General features: G+C 37.6%; 1 pseudogene; it reads left to right on the plus strand.

Moving 5' to 3' along the window:
* The first annotated feature begins 9400 nt into the window (after positions 1 to 9400).
* LOC145040483 (zinc finger protein BRUTUS-like) lies at positions 9401 to 13092 on the plus strand (annotated as a pseudogene).
* The last annotated feature ends 710 nt before the right edge of the window (positions 13093 to 13802 follow it).

A 13802-nucleotide genomic window follows, 5' to 3' on the forward strand; every position in this document is an offset into this window, starting at 1 on the left:
TAAGAGCCTAGGCTTGTTTGTTTTTTATTTGTGCTTAAAAGTTGAAAAAAAAAAGTCGAAAATCTTGCTGTCTGCGAGTGGACTCGTCGAGTCTATAGGGGGGACTCGTCGAGTTCATGTGTATCTTCAACCAACTCGGCGAGTGAGTTCATGCACTCGGCGAGTAGGGTCGACTGATTGCAGAATTTCGATTTAGTTGCTGGAAATAAATTAGAAACATTACCCTAAACTGTTTTGGTACTAGAAAACTTGTTTTTGGTGGTGTAATGTCTTTGCTAATTCATTTACAACAACTAGTTATCAAAATTACAAAGTTTTAAGTGTAATTTTTGAATGTGTTCATGTTCATGTTCTTGTTCTTATGATGTTTTAGATGACCATAGGAATTATTTGTAACCTATGTGGTAGATTAATTCTTGATCATAATGTGTTTTAATGGAGTCCATAACTTGTCCTCAAGTAATGGAAAACCAAGAGTCACACTTGAATTAAAACCATTAAAAGAACACAAGAGTTAGAAAAATGAAGAGTCTTCATTTTATTACTCTATTAAACTCATAAGTTACAAGAAATGAAAAGTTTTGAAAGTTACAAAACTTGCCCTCAAGTTTTGGAACAAGTAAAGTTAAGTTAAAACTTTAAGTTCCAACCCCAAGAATTTTAAAAGTTAAAATTCAACCCTTATACTTATATTATGATGATTTAATAATTATATATATATATATATATATGTGTGTGTGTGTGTATAAGAATAAAGTCGTCTTACCGCTAGTACGCCTCATTCACGAAGCCGGTCTATAAGGTGGGTATAAGGTTGTTGCCTATACAATGGTGACTTAATGGGTGTCTACTCTCACCCACCGCTTGCTTGGCTGGTGGAGGGTCGTTAGCCGAATGGGTAAGACAAGGACTTATAAACTCTCATTCAAAGTATGATGAATATTATAAAGTAACTAAATGTTTTATTAAATTCCCAATCTTAGTTACTTTAGGAAAAAGTGAATAAGGTGCTAATCGATGAAATTACACTTTACACTTTGTCTAAGTCGTTGGTGGAGCGTGTGTGGTTAACCGGCACACTAACTTGGACTTAACAAGGTAGGTAAAGGGTGACTTAAGGTTTATTATAGTATCGGTGGAGCGTGTGTGGTTTACCGGCACATCGATTGAGTGATAAACTTTAAGGGTACCAAGTGATTTGCATGGTTACTTCACACCTCGTTTTGTGATCCTCGGTATCCCAGTCACAAAACTTGGAGGGCACTCTCGAGATTGAAACATGCCTTTGAAAAGTTCATTGAATCTTAAAGAATCTAGGAATTTCTAAAAACCAATAAAACTTAATATCTAATATTTCGGTTTTCATGGTGGAAATTGGTGAATCGTCATTCACCTACCTTTCAAATATGGTATAGCTTAGATTACGGCATACCTCTTCTAAGTTATATTATATTGTGATTGGATCCTAGCCTTAATATTACATTTGGGTGTTTTAGTAAGGACTCTCTTATATCTACACTAAACTTGTTCTTCTCTTTCAGATGTCTTCAAATAATGCTTCTGGCTCGAATCCTAAGGGCTCCTTTACTCTTATGAGTTTGTGTGGGAAAGTCACCTTCGATGGATCCAACTTCAATGAATGGATCAGAAACATCAGGATGATTACTCGCTACGAGGACAAAGAATATGTCCTTGACAAGGAGCTTAAGGAAATTGATGAGTCCACTGCAACTCCCCAGGAGATCGCTGACTTCCATACTCATGAAAGAGATGCTACCAAAGTGGCTTGCATCATGATGGCCACAATGACAGCTGAACTCCAAAAGTCTTATGAGGATTTATACCCTTATGAAATGCACCAAGATTTGATGGAAAGATACCATCAAAGTGCACGACAAGAGAGGTACGAAATCATCTGCTCCATGATAACAACCATGATGAAGGACGGGGATTCCATCATGAGCCACATGCAGAAAATGCAAAGATATGTGGATCGATTGCTGAAGCTTAATGTGAACTTCCCTGAGGAGCTTGCAATAGATATAATTTTGCGCTCCTTACCATCGTGCTATGATCAATTCCGCATGACATATCACATGAATAAGGAAGAGGTTACACTCAGCAAACTTCAGGGACTTCTCAAGACTGCAGAATCAGGTCTTAAGGGGAAGTCGGTTGCTATCACTCCTACTCCAAACTCAACTCCGGTTTTGGCAATCGGGAAAAGTCGAGGGAGGAAGAGAAAGAGATCTTCGAAGGGTACTAAGGCTCGGACCCTTGATGGCTCTTCTTCAAGTGGAACCAAGAAAGGTTTCATTACTCCTTCTTCTGACCCAAAAGAGGCTGAATGCTTCTATTGCCATGAAAAAGCTCATTGGAAGCGAAACTGCCCAAAGTACCAGCAGGATGTGAAGGATGGGAAAGTCAAACCCAACCATGCAGGTATTTACACTATCATTTCTAATAACTCACCCCATTCTAATTCTTGGGTCCTTGATATCGGTTGTGGTATTCATATTTTTTGTGACTTGCAGGGACTAAGAAGAAGTGAGGATGTGGAGCAAGGAAGAATAAACTTGATCATGGGGAACATGAAAGCTTCACCTGTCACCAAGATTGGAGTTTATACTTTATCGCTAAGTAGTGGGTTTAGTTTAGATTTGAATAAGTGTTGTTACTCGCCAGGAATGGCAAGAAATATTATTTCCTTTCATGCTTTGTACAAACAAGGGTTTACCTTTTCGTTTAATAATGAAGTTGGTTCTATTGATGCTTTCTTTAATAATGTTCTTTATTTTAAAGCATTACCTTGTGGTGGTGTGTATGAAGCTGTATCTGTTGTAGATAACTCAGGAAATAATGTTTTGTGTATTGATTCTACTAATAATAATAACATGGATAAAACATCATTATGGCATTGTCGTCTTGGACATATAAGCAAGAAACGCATAGGCCAACTCCAAAAGGATGGAGTCTTGGAGTCGTTTGACCTAAAGTCAGATGATAGTTGTGAATCATGCTTACTTGGAAAAATGACAAAGTCACCCTTCACAGGCTCGTGTGAAAGAGGTGAAGGTTTGTTGGACCTTATACACACGGATGTGTGTGGACCATTCAAACATGCCACAAGGGATGCTAATCGTTATTATTTGACTTTTACTGATGATTACAGTAGATATGGATATGTCTACTTAATCAAGCGAAAGTTAGAGACTTTCGAGAAGTTTAAGGAATTTAAACAGGAAGTCGAGAATCAATTGGGCAGGAACATTAAGATGCTTCGATCCGATCGAGGTGGTGAGTATCTTAGTTCAGAGTTCCTCGACTATCTAAGGGAATGTGGGATTGTCTCACAATTGACACCTCCCAGGACACCGCAGTTGAATGGTGTGGCTGAGAGGCGTAATCGAACCTTGTTAGACATGGTTCGTTCCATGATGAGTCGAGCTTCGCTACCAATCTCATTCTGGGGGTATGCCTTAGAGATTGCCACCCATATCCTTAATCTAGTCCCTACAAAGAAAGTTGCCAAAACTCCTCACGAGATGTGGACTGGTAAAGTACCTAAACTAGACCACATCAAGATTTGGGGTTGCGAGGCTTTCGTGAGACGCGAGACTCATGATAAGCTCGAACCCCGAAGCGAGAGGTGTATTTTCATCGGCTACCCACAACAATCCTTTGGTTACCTCTTCTACAGACCTAGTGACAATGTGGTCTTTGTAGCAAGAAGAGGAGTCTTTCGAGAAAGAGAGTTTATAAGCCAAGGAGACAGTGGGAGGCAAATTGATCTTGAAGAAATTCAAGAGTTAAGTGGTGAAGGAACTTCAAACTCTAGCCCTCAACTTGAGGAGGAAACTCCTGTTGAGCCAATTGACGAATCTGTACCTCTGAGGCGTTCCACGAGAGTTAGGAGTGCACCTGAGCATTACTATGGATTCCATATTACTGCAGAAGGTGAGACACTTATTAGTGATGGAACACTAGTAAGTCAAGATGACCCTAACAGCTACGAGAAAGCCATGGCAGGCCCCGAGTCTGCTAAATGGAAAGAGACTATGGATAGCGAGATACAATCCATGTATGACAATCAAGTTTGGAACTTGGTTGAGAATGTACCAAGTCAAAAGACTGTAGGGTGCAAATGGGTCATCAAGAAGAAGACCGACATGGATGGTAAAGTACACACTTATAAGGCTAGACTGGTTGCAAAGGGCTTCTCTCAAATTCCTGGAGTGGATTATGATGAGACCTTTTCTCCAGTAGCCAAGATTAAGTCTATTCGGGTTCTGTTAGCCATAGCCGCATTTCATGACTATGAAATTTGGCAAATGGATGTCAAAACCGCTTTCCTTAATGGAAAGTTGGCTGAAGATGTTTACATGAGTCAGCCAGAGGGTTTTGTCAGCAACGAGTACCCCAATAGAGTGTGTAAGCTTGAGAAATCCATTTATGGGTTAAAGCAAGCACCTCGCAGATGGAATCTTTGCTTTGATGAAAAGGTCAAGGAATTTGGCTTTTCTAGGAGTGAAGATGAATCTTGTGTGTATGTCAAGGCTAGTGGGAGTATAGTTAGCTTCTTGGTATTGTATGTGGATGACATACTACTCATAGGAAACGACATTCTAACCATGCAGGAAGTAAAATCCTGGCTTGGAAAGTGTTTCGCTATGAAGGACCTTGGTGAAGCTACCTATATTTTAGGGATAAGGATCTTGAGAGATCGGAGTAAAAGACTAATTGGACTTAGTCAAAGTACCTACTTGGATAAGGTGCTGAAGAGATTCAGCATGGCAAGACTCCAAGAAAGGAGAGTTGCCCATCCAGAGTAACGCCAAACTAAGTAAGACACAAAGCCCTAGTACTGAGGCTGAGATAGCACAAATGAGTCGAATACCTTATGCTTCGGCTGTAGGATCGATCATGTATGCTATGATGTGTACTCGACCTAATGTAGCTTTTGCCCTGAGCATGGTTAGCAGGTTTCAGGGGAACCCTGGCAAGGCACACTAGACTGCAGTAAAGAATATTCTCAAGTACCTACGAAGGACTAAGGACTGGGTCCTTACCCTCGGTGGGAGTGATGACTTGAGAGTTGTAGGGTATAGTGATGCTAGCTTCCAGACTGATAGGGATAATTTCTGCTCTCAGTCGGGCTGGGTCTTTACCCTAAATGGAGGAGCAATTTCTTGGAAGAGTTCCAAGCAAGAGACAGTGGCAGATTCTACTTGTGAATCAGAGTATATTGCAGCTAGCGAGGCGGCAAAGGAGGCGTTGTGGCTGAGGAACTTCATTGGAGACCTTGGAGTTGTACCAGCTATTAAAGAGCCAATGGAAATTTTCTGTGATAGTGAAAGTGTTGTTACCTTAGCAAAGGAACCAAGGGATCACGGGAGATCCAGACACATCGATAGAAAATACCATTTCATTAGACATCGGATCGAAGAAGGACTCCTCGTGGCAAAGAGGGTATCATCAGATGAGAATCCGGTAGATCCCCTCACGAAGGGACTGACTCGGGTTAAACATCTCCAACATGCTCGAAGCATCGGCTTAAAGGATGATATTAGATTTAGTAGTTAGATAACCTCGAAATTTGTAAAGTGTAATTGACATCTGATGATGAATAAAAATGTTTTTATTTATGAGTAAAATGTTGCTATCTCATGTCGATCGTTTACTATATTTCTTTTGCATGTTTTGACTTCCAGGATAATTTTGTTTGGTATAACATATTATTCAAACCTCCACAGTCGGTCATATGTCGGAAGTAGGTATGAATCAAGACTGTCATGGTTGGTTGTAGAGGTCTTGGACAAGGCTACAGCAATCATGAGTGCTCATAAGTTCTGAGCATTGGACTCAACCCACGCTCACTGGAATCACTTCATGGAATTCTATCTCGAGTGATCGTGAGACGGTAATATCATATAAGTCTTCAAACCTAGAGATATGATTTGTTACTTACAAGTTGGTTATGCATTGATTGTACAAAAACGCATTGGTAACTCGATGTTATAAAACGTGCTCTTGTGTGTAATTCAATGAGTGGTAGAACAAACATATGAGTCGAAGTTTATCTGTTCCTTCTTGGATTAGAAGCTGATATCTGGGCCCCTCGATGATTTTGTTTTGACCTATGTACCGAGCCCGGTCAGAACTAAATTGATGTGTTCAATGAAGTTCTTTGTCAAACAAATCGGAAATCGGGAAACAAACTATTGGACAATAAGTAAGACGTTGTTCCGTGTATTTGTCCGACTGATATCTGGAACAGAGGATTATATGATCACTTATCTTAAATGGCGTACCATTATCTTCTCAGTTCCGAGAAACCTTGTAAAGAGCTACGATTGCCGATCGGTTCCTGAAGTCATACTTGCAGTAATAGTTATTAGACTTATCTAAGTAGGAGACTGTTGGATAAGGTGTCTAAGTCCATAACTATTTCTGGTATGTACTTGACCCGACCCGACATGGTCCATTTGGGTTGCATGGCACCATGTAATTGGATAGACTAAATGAGAGAAATAACACTTGGAGATTATTAATATATTATAAGTTCTAATATATTAATAATATTATTTGATTAGTTTGATCAAGAATTAATTTAGAATTAATTATGTGATCAAAAGATAACTAATTAAATATATGGGTTGATTATGTAAATCATCCATATCTTGTATAGTGGGCTAAGAGGCTCCATGGATTATCAAGTTGGGTTCCACCCATAGGATGCTCCATGGATGCTCCATGGGAGTTACAAAACCATGGGTCATGGAAATGAAGAGTCATGACACATTAGGGTTTAACCCTGGATGTGTCAACACTATATAAGAAACATATTCTCCACCAAAATCGACTACACTAAGAAACAAGAGGGCTTGGCCGATTTTTGAGAAGTGTGTGTTCTCTCATAAGTTCTTCCAAGAGCATTTGGTGTTGTGTGAAGCATTTGAGGCATCACACTTGGGGTGCTAGGCTCACAAGGTTTCAAGGAACACAAACAACAACAAGGTAAGTTATTCTATCTATACTTTAAGTTAAATTGTTCCCCATGTATGCTAGATAGGAATATAACCTTGGAATTCAACTTTGCATGATAATTAGACAAACATAGATCCAAGGTTATTAGGGTTGCATGTACACTTAGGAAGTGTTAAAATGCTCAAAACCCATCAAACTGCACTTTGGTGGTCGTAATGTAGTGCACAATCCTCATGTTTCATTCCAAGTTCTAACAATAAGCTCTTCAAGCATATGAGATCTTTGGCAGCTTCCGTAAGTCCTATGTAGTCTACTTCTATAGTTGAAAGAGTAACACTCTTTTGTAACCTTGACATCCAACTAATTGTTGAACCTCCAATCAGGAACACAGAACCCATTGTGCTCTTGCCTGAATATGCACATCCACCTAAGTCTGCATCAGTGAACCCTTCTAACACTACTATTTTCTTTATCAAACATAAAGAACAGTCAGTTGTTCCTTTTAAGTAAAGTTGTAACACCCCATTTCTACAATATCTATAAATTGTAATATTAAACAATTATTATGAAATAAAAAGTAGAAATGTATTACGTTTATGCCAAAATAGTAATCATAAAAGTATACAAGACGTCAATACGATTTTCATAGATATATAACATACTTGAATCTGACTCCGTATGAAGAAGTTATAATTCTTCAAAGTTTTTCATTCATCCCTATACGGAAAAGCGCATCGTAAAATACGAATCGGAGATAGATCGCTTATTGTTCTAAGTAATCGAAATGATATTCATAGTAATCGTAAAAGCAAACTCGTGCATATAAAAGAATGCCTAAATCTGACTTTATATGATGAAGTTATGATTTTTAAAGTTTCAGTGCAACAGTGTGTGAGAAAAAAACAAAATTATGATCAGTTGATTATTAGGAAAAACAATCTGAATGGGAATTGAAGATCTCGTCAATGTAAAAATAGCCGAGAATGGAGTCTGTATGAAAGAGTTATGATTTTTATACGGGTTTTAACAATCTAAGCACTTTAAAAATATAAAATTAAAAATAAGGTGAGAATTTGCAGACTGAGTCTAAATAAAAGTTGTAGTACGCGTCGATAGGTACGCATGGGTATAAAGAACGAAGAAAATAGATCTAGTATGAGAAAGATGTGATTTTTTTAAAAATCAGGAAACCGTATATGCGTGCAGGGGTACGGTGCACCCTTCTAGAAGCTGAAGGCGCTGACCACCCATCAGGTGACACGTGGTAGACATGCTCCACCCAACCCACCTACAGAAGGCGTGGCACACCTGGTAGATCGTGAGGCATGCCCTGCCCGAAATTGTACTATAAATACCCCATTAAGCCTTTTTTACTTCTCACACGTATCTCTCTTTCTTGCTGACCTGGGAACAATTTGTTGAAAAGTTCATGGAAGAATATCTCCCATTTGTGGAAAAGGAACGAATAGCTCAGGAATTCTTGTCTCTCAAGCAGAAAACTGAATTGGTGATGGAAATCACCAAGATCTTTACTGAGAGTGCCTTGTTCTACCCCGAGTACGCAACCTCTTACAAGTAAAAATATATTGGTAATTAATCATGCTCAAGACTGAAATCAAGGAGTTTGTATGAAACAATCGATAAAAGACTTTAGTTGAGATGCAGTAGCATGCTAGGAGGATAGAAATGGAGTTAGAGACTCATAAGAAGGAGAAGAGGAAGGCATTGTCTCATCCGACCTCCAAGAAATTTAAAACCATTGGTTTAAGGTTTCGAGGTTAGAAGGAGCGCACAGTACGGAAAGTTTCATGATATCCCTTTTCATGAAAGTTTCATGATATCCCTTTTCGAGTAGGACCTGAAACGCGCTTTTAGTAGACGACGGGGGAAATGAAATCCCCAAAATTTTGAAAACCCGCCTCGTTTTGTTTATCTTCTATCTATCTTTCATCCTTGCAATCCACTCTCCCGTCTCTGATACTCTCTCCTCTAGATCTCCCTTCATTCTCTACCTCCCATCTCTCTGTAAACCTTAAGCCATCGCCACCTCCCTTCTCTCTAGCACGTGCTAGGGTTTTATTTTCTTTCAAGCTTCCGCTTCTCTCGTTTTCTCTCAACCTAGTACGTGTGAGGGTTTGGAATAACTGAGCGAATTCAAACAATCAATCTTCCATTTCAACTTCTTTCAACTCTGGATCATCGGGTATTTTTTCAGATTCCTTTTCCGGTTTTGTTCACTTTCGAAATTGGAATGGGACCGATTCTTTTCTACTTCAATACTCTCGATCTCAACCGGCTTTTCTTCTTACACTGTGTCTTCATTTGCAAGGTCCCGGAAATGTATAGGGCCTTGGTATGTTTGATTTTAGTCCTTATTTCAAAGTTATGTTTTGGTGTTTTCAGGACAGTGTAACACCGGGACGTTGGAGGTGGTGGTGTGGCGGTGATGTCGGCTTTCGGTGGAGGGGCAGTGAACCAGATAGATCCGTCCAGCAGTAACCAATCTTCCAAGAAACAAAGTTCGCTAATTCATATCTTCTTGTTCTTTCATAAAGCCAGACGGTCGGAGCTTGATGCCCTAAACCTATCTGCCATCGCTTTTGCTACTAATTCTCATGTGGAAATTGAGCCCTTGCTTAAGCGCAATCAGTTCCTTGGATCAATCTATAAACACCACTGCAATGCCGAAGACGAGGTTTGTATATATTTTGCCTTTAATCTCGAAAGCATATCAGATTAAATTACTACCAGATTATGTATCATATATGTGTAATATTCTTAATTTTTATGGTGATAAATGATGACGATGGTATATCTAAGTTCTTGAGTGGGATTTTCTAGCGTTGTATTTGTACGTTTAAAAATTCATGCTATTTTAATGGAATTCATTTCACACTCATAGCTGAAGTCTGCCCATTTTCTCCAACCAGGTTATACGAAGTTTATTTGCTTCTGTATGCAACCTATATTGAGAATTAACTGGTGGTTGATACCCAAAAAAAAAGGTTCAAGGTGAGGTATGTCATGATAAATTAGCAAGAGAACGTTTGAAATGAAGAGGAAAGAGTTACAAAAGTTTACAGTAGGGATATAAGTCCTTGTATCTTTGCATTTGTAATAGCTTCTATTAAAGTTGTTAGACTCTTTGAGTGTTCTGTTCATCACTGGAAGGCATAGAACTGCACTTTCACATAATAATCCTACTAATTTTCTTATCAGTGGCTTCATTCTAAAAAGATATGGTGCTATGTTGCATAAGATTTGTAACATGTTTATTTCTTTCATACTTTCAGGTTATTTTTCCAGCTTTAGACATCCGTGTCAAGAACGTGGCTAGAACGTATTCTCTTGAACCCGAGGGCGAAAGTGTCATCTTTGATCAACTGTTCACATTACTGGATTCAGACATGCAAAATGAAGAAAGCTTTAGAAGAGAATTAGCATCCTGCACATGTGCCCTTCAAACATCAATCAATCAACACATGTCCAAAGAAGAAGAACATGTAATAATGTCTAACAAGTTTATCCAAGAATCATGTTATTATCTCAATATTCAAAAAAAAATAATTGTTAATTATCATTTTAGGTGTTCCCCTTGCTCGTTGAGAAATTTTCATATGAGGAACAAGCATCGTTAGTTTGGCAATTTTTATGCAGCATTCCTATAAACATGATGGAAGAGTTTCTTCCATAGCTTTTAGCTTCTGTATTTTCTGAAGAACGCCATGAGATGCGTAATTGTTTATGCAAAGTAATCCCATAAGAAAAGCTACTTCAACAGGTGAGTAAGGGTATTTTTGTCCATGTTCATCTTTTAATCATTTTCTCGTTCCTATCTGACAAATTACTTCTTATTCTAATTTAAGATTATATTCACATGGATGGATGGTGCAAATGGTTTTAAAAAGCGAAAAATCTCTGAAGAGTGTGAGGAAGGGCATTATTGTCCATGTTTATCTTCCAGACCTAAAAAACAAGAATCTTTCTTGAGGTCAATTGACGATTCCACAGATTCACTACCTGATCGCCCTGTAGATGAAATATTACACTTGCACAAAGCTATAATAAAAGAATTAATTGATATAGATGAAACAGCTAGAAGGATATAGTTATCTGGAGACTTTTCAGATATATCCATGTTTAATAAAAGACTCCAATTTATTGCAGAAGTTTGCATATTCCATAGGTACCCTTCTATAGCAATCACGTGAATTTGACAAGTTTGCATATTGAAACATTGATAATTTGATACTAATTTTATCCTTTTGAATGCAGTATTGCAGAAGATATATTCCCTGTTGTAGATGCTGAGCTGTCATTCACCCAAGAACACATAGAAGAAGAGAGTGACTTTCACAAATTTAGATGTTTGATTGAAAGCATAGAAAAAGATGGAGCAAATTCATCTTCATCTGAATTTTGTTCAAAGTTATGCTCACATGCTGATCATATCATGTCCATCATTGAGAAACATTTCAAAATGAAGAACTTCAGGTGAATGAGTGAAATAGTGAATCACCAGTCTTTCTTTTTATGACTTTTATGTACCATAACGCCCTTATGTGATTTCAATTTCAGGTTCTCCCACTTGCACACAAGCATTTTACTCCTACAAGACAACGACATCTCTTATACCCAAGTTTATTTGTAATGGCTTTGAGAGTAATTGAATGTGTTTTGCCATGGTTAGTTGGATCACTTACTGAAGAGGAATCAAAATCATTTCTCCACAATATGCATATGGCAGGTTTGTCTATTTTTGTCAATTTTTTCTCAGACCATTGTTTATTTATTTCTTCATTGTGAAGTCTAAGTTTCTAACTCTTAACACATGGTTTTTGTTACCTCCTCCTTCCGATATTGCCCTTGTCACCCTGTTCTCCGGTTGGGCTTGCAAAGGGCGTCCAAGGGAAATATGCTTGTCTTTAGGCACAACAGGTTGTTGTCTTGCAAGGGCATTTTTGGAATCCAGTAATGGTTGCAATCCACCTTGTTGTGCAAGGGCATTTTTAGAAATATGCTTGTCTTCAGGCACAACAGGTTCTTTCTCTCTCTCTCTCCCTCTACCTATATATATATATATATATATATATATATATATATATATATATATATATATATGATGGAGTTTCACTTGATTGCTTTCTGGTTTAAATTAACACTACACGACACATGCAATAGTCTTTAAATTTAATAGCTAGTTGGCAGTATGTTCACTCATTATGTACCCTTTTTAAAGTTGTTTAATTATATGTATAGCTAAACAAGCTAGCTAGGTGCGTACTACGATTCATTTGAATCTTGAGTTTTCTACTGAATATTGCTTTGGACTCATAATAGTAGATTGGGTGCAAGTTTTACACCAATGGGCTATAAGGTGGACTGAGGTGATAGATCAACCAGAGGGGTCATCCTTTTAAAATATTGATTTTATCCCCTTTATATGTTAAAGTACTTGGTAGATCATCATCTGGTGGAATCTTGAGTTCCATTAGTTATGGAGCCAATGAGATTGCTTCTTCTGTTCTAGCAAGTATCACAAGTCAAAGTAAGAAAAACAAAGGGAATTTCAATCGAGTGAATTTAGATAAAGATAAAGGTCATTATTATTTTTCCCTGAAAACCCTGAGCCTCTGAATATTTAGTGATAAAGCAAAAGGGTTGGTAATTATTATTATTATTATTATTATTATTATTATTATTATTATTATTATTATTATTATTATTATTAATTTTAATAATGTTTGCAGATAAAAGTGGAAAGAAAGATAAAGGGGAGAAGTCTTGTGTTGGTGAAAAAGCAAAAACAAAGGGAGTTGTTGTGGAAAAGGAAGTAACAAAGCGAGAGGATTCTTTTCCTTTATTAACTAAAATTACATGAAGTTAAAGTTAGGTCCTCTTCTTTGTGTTGAGTGCTTGTTACTCTGATTTTGATCTATGTGTTGAGTGCTTTTCTGTTGGTGCTGAGGTTTACCCTCATAAAAGAAATCATCCATATAGAGTTACGGTTAGTAATTTCTTGTTGGTATACAATTGTTGAAGTTTGTTGTTGTGTTCTAGTATATCCCCGATGACCACAAGCCACCACCGGAGGACCACCATTGAACACCCCCAAAATCCGGTGGCCACTGCCTACAGAACAGGTAAGGATGCTTTGATTTGTTTTTTTTACTGATGTGTTGTTTTTCGGTGACCACCAGCCACCACCGGAAGACCACCTTTGAAGCCAACCCAGAGAAATCCTGCTGCCACTGCCATATAACATGTATCTTTGTTTTTATGTTATTTTATTTTCGTTGGATAATCTTATAAATTTTTCGATATCTTGTATGCCTCCTATGATTATTTGTATAATTGTTTGAAATTGATTGTGTGAAACTCATCTACAAAAGCAAGGTTGGTGTAAGAGTTGATGACGAGAACATTGTTGCAAGACCTTCAGTGAGTTATGATGATGTCCTTAAATAGCAATGTAGTATTAGGTTATATAGTTAGCAATGATTATTTGTATTTGACATTTTAGTGCAATGAATTATCTTTGTTATTTATTGTATTTTATTTTGTATTTTGTATGACATTAACTTTTGTGTAATGGATTGTATTTTTTGTATATGGTATTTTATTTTCTATTATAAGACATGAAATGCAAATTTAAATTGAAAATTAGTAAATCTATAAATAATTTTTTTAAAAGAAAAATAAAAATTACGATACGCTAAAATGTGTGTCATCTTTATTTATGACATGGCCTTTCTTGACAGGGGTTTTAATGATACGCATTGTGTGTCATTAACACGCGCGTCGTAAGGTTAGGA

This window comes from Lactuca saligna, chromosome 4 (genome assembly GCF_052625555.1).
Source record: "Lactuca saligna cultivar CGN05327 chromosome 4, ASM5262555v1, whole genome shotgun sequence".
In the NCBI taxonomy this organism is placed as follows: Eukaryota; Viridiplantae; Streptophyta; class Magnoliopsida; order Asterales; family Asteraceae; genus Lactuca; species Lactuca saligna.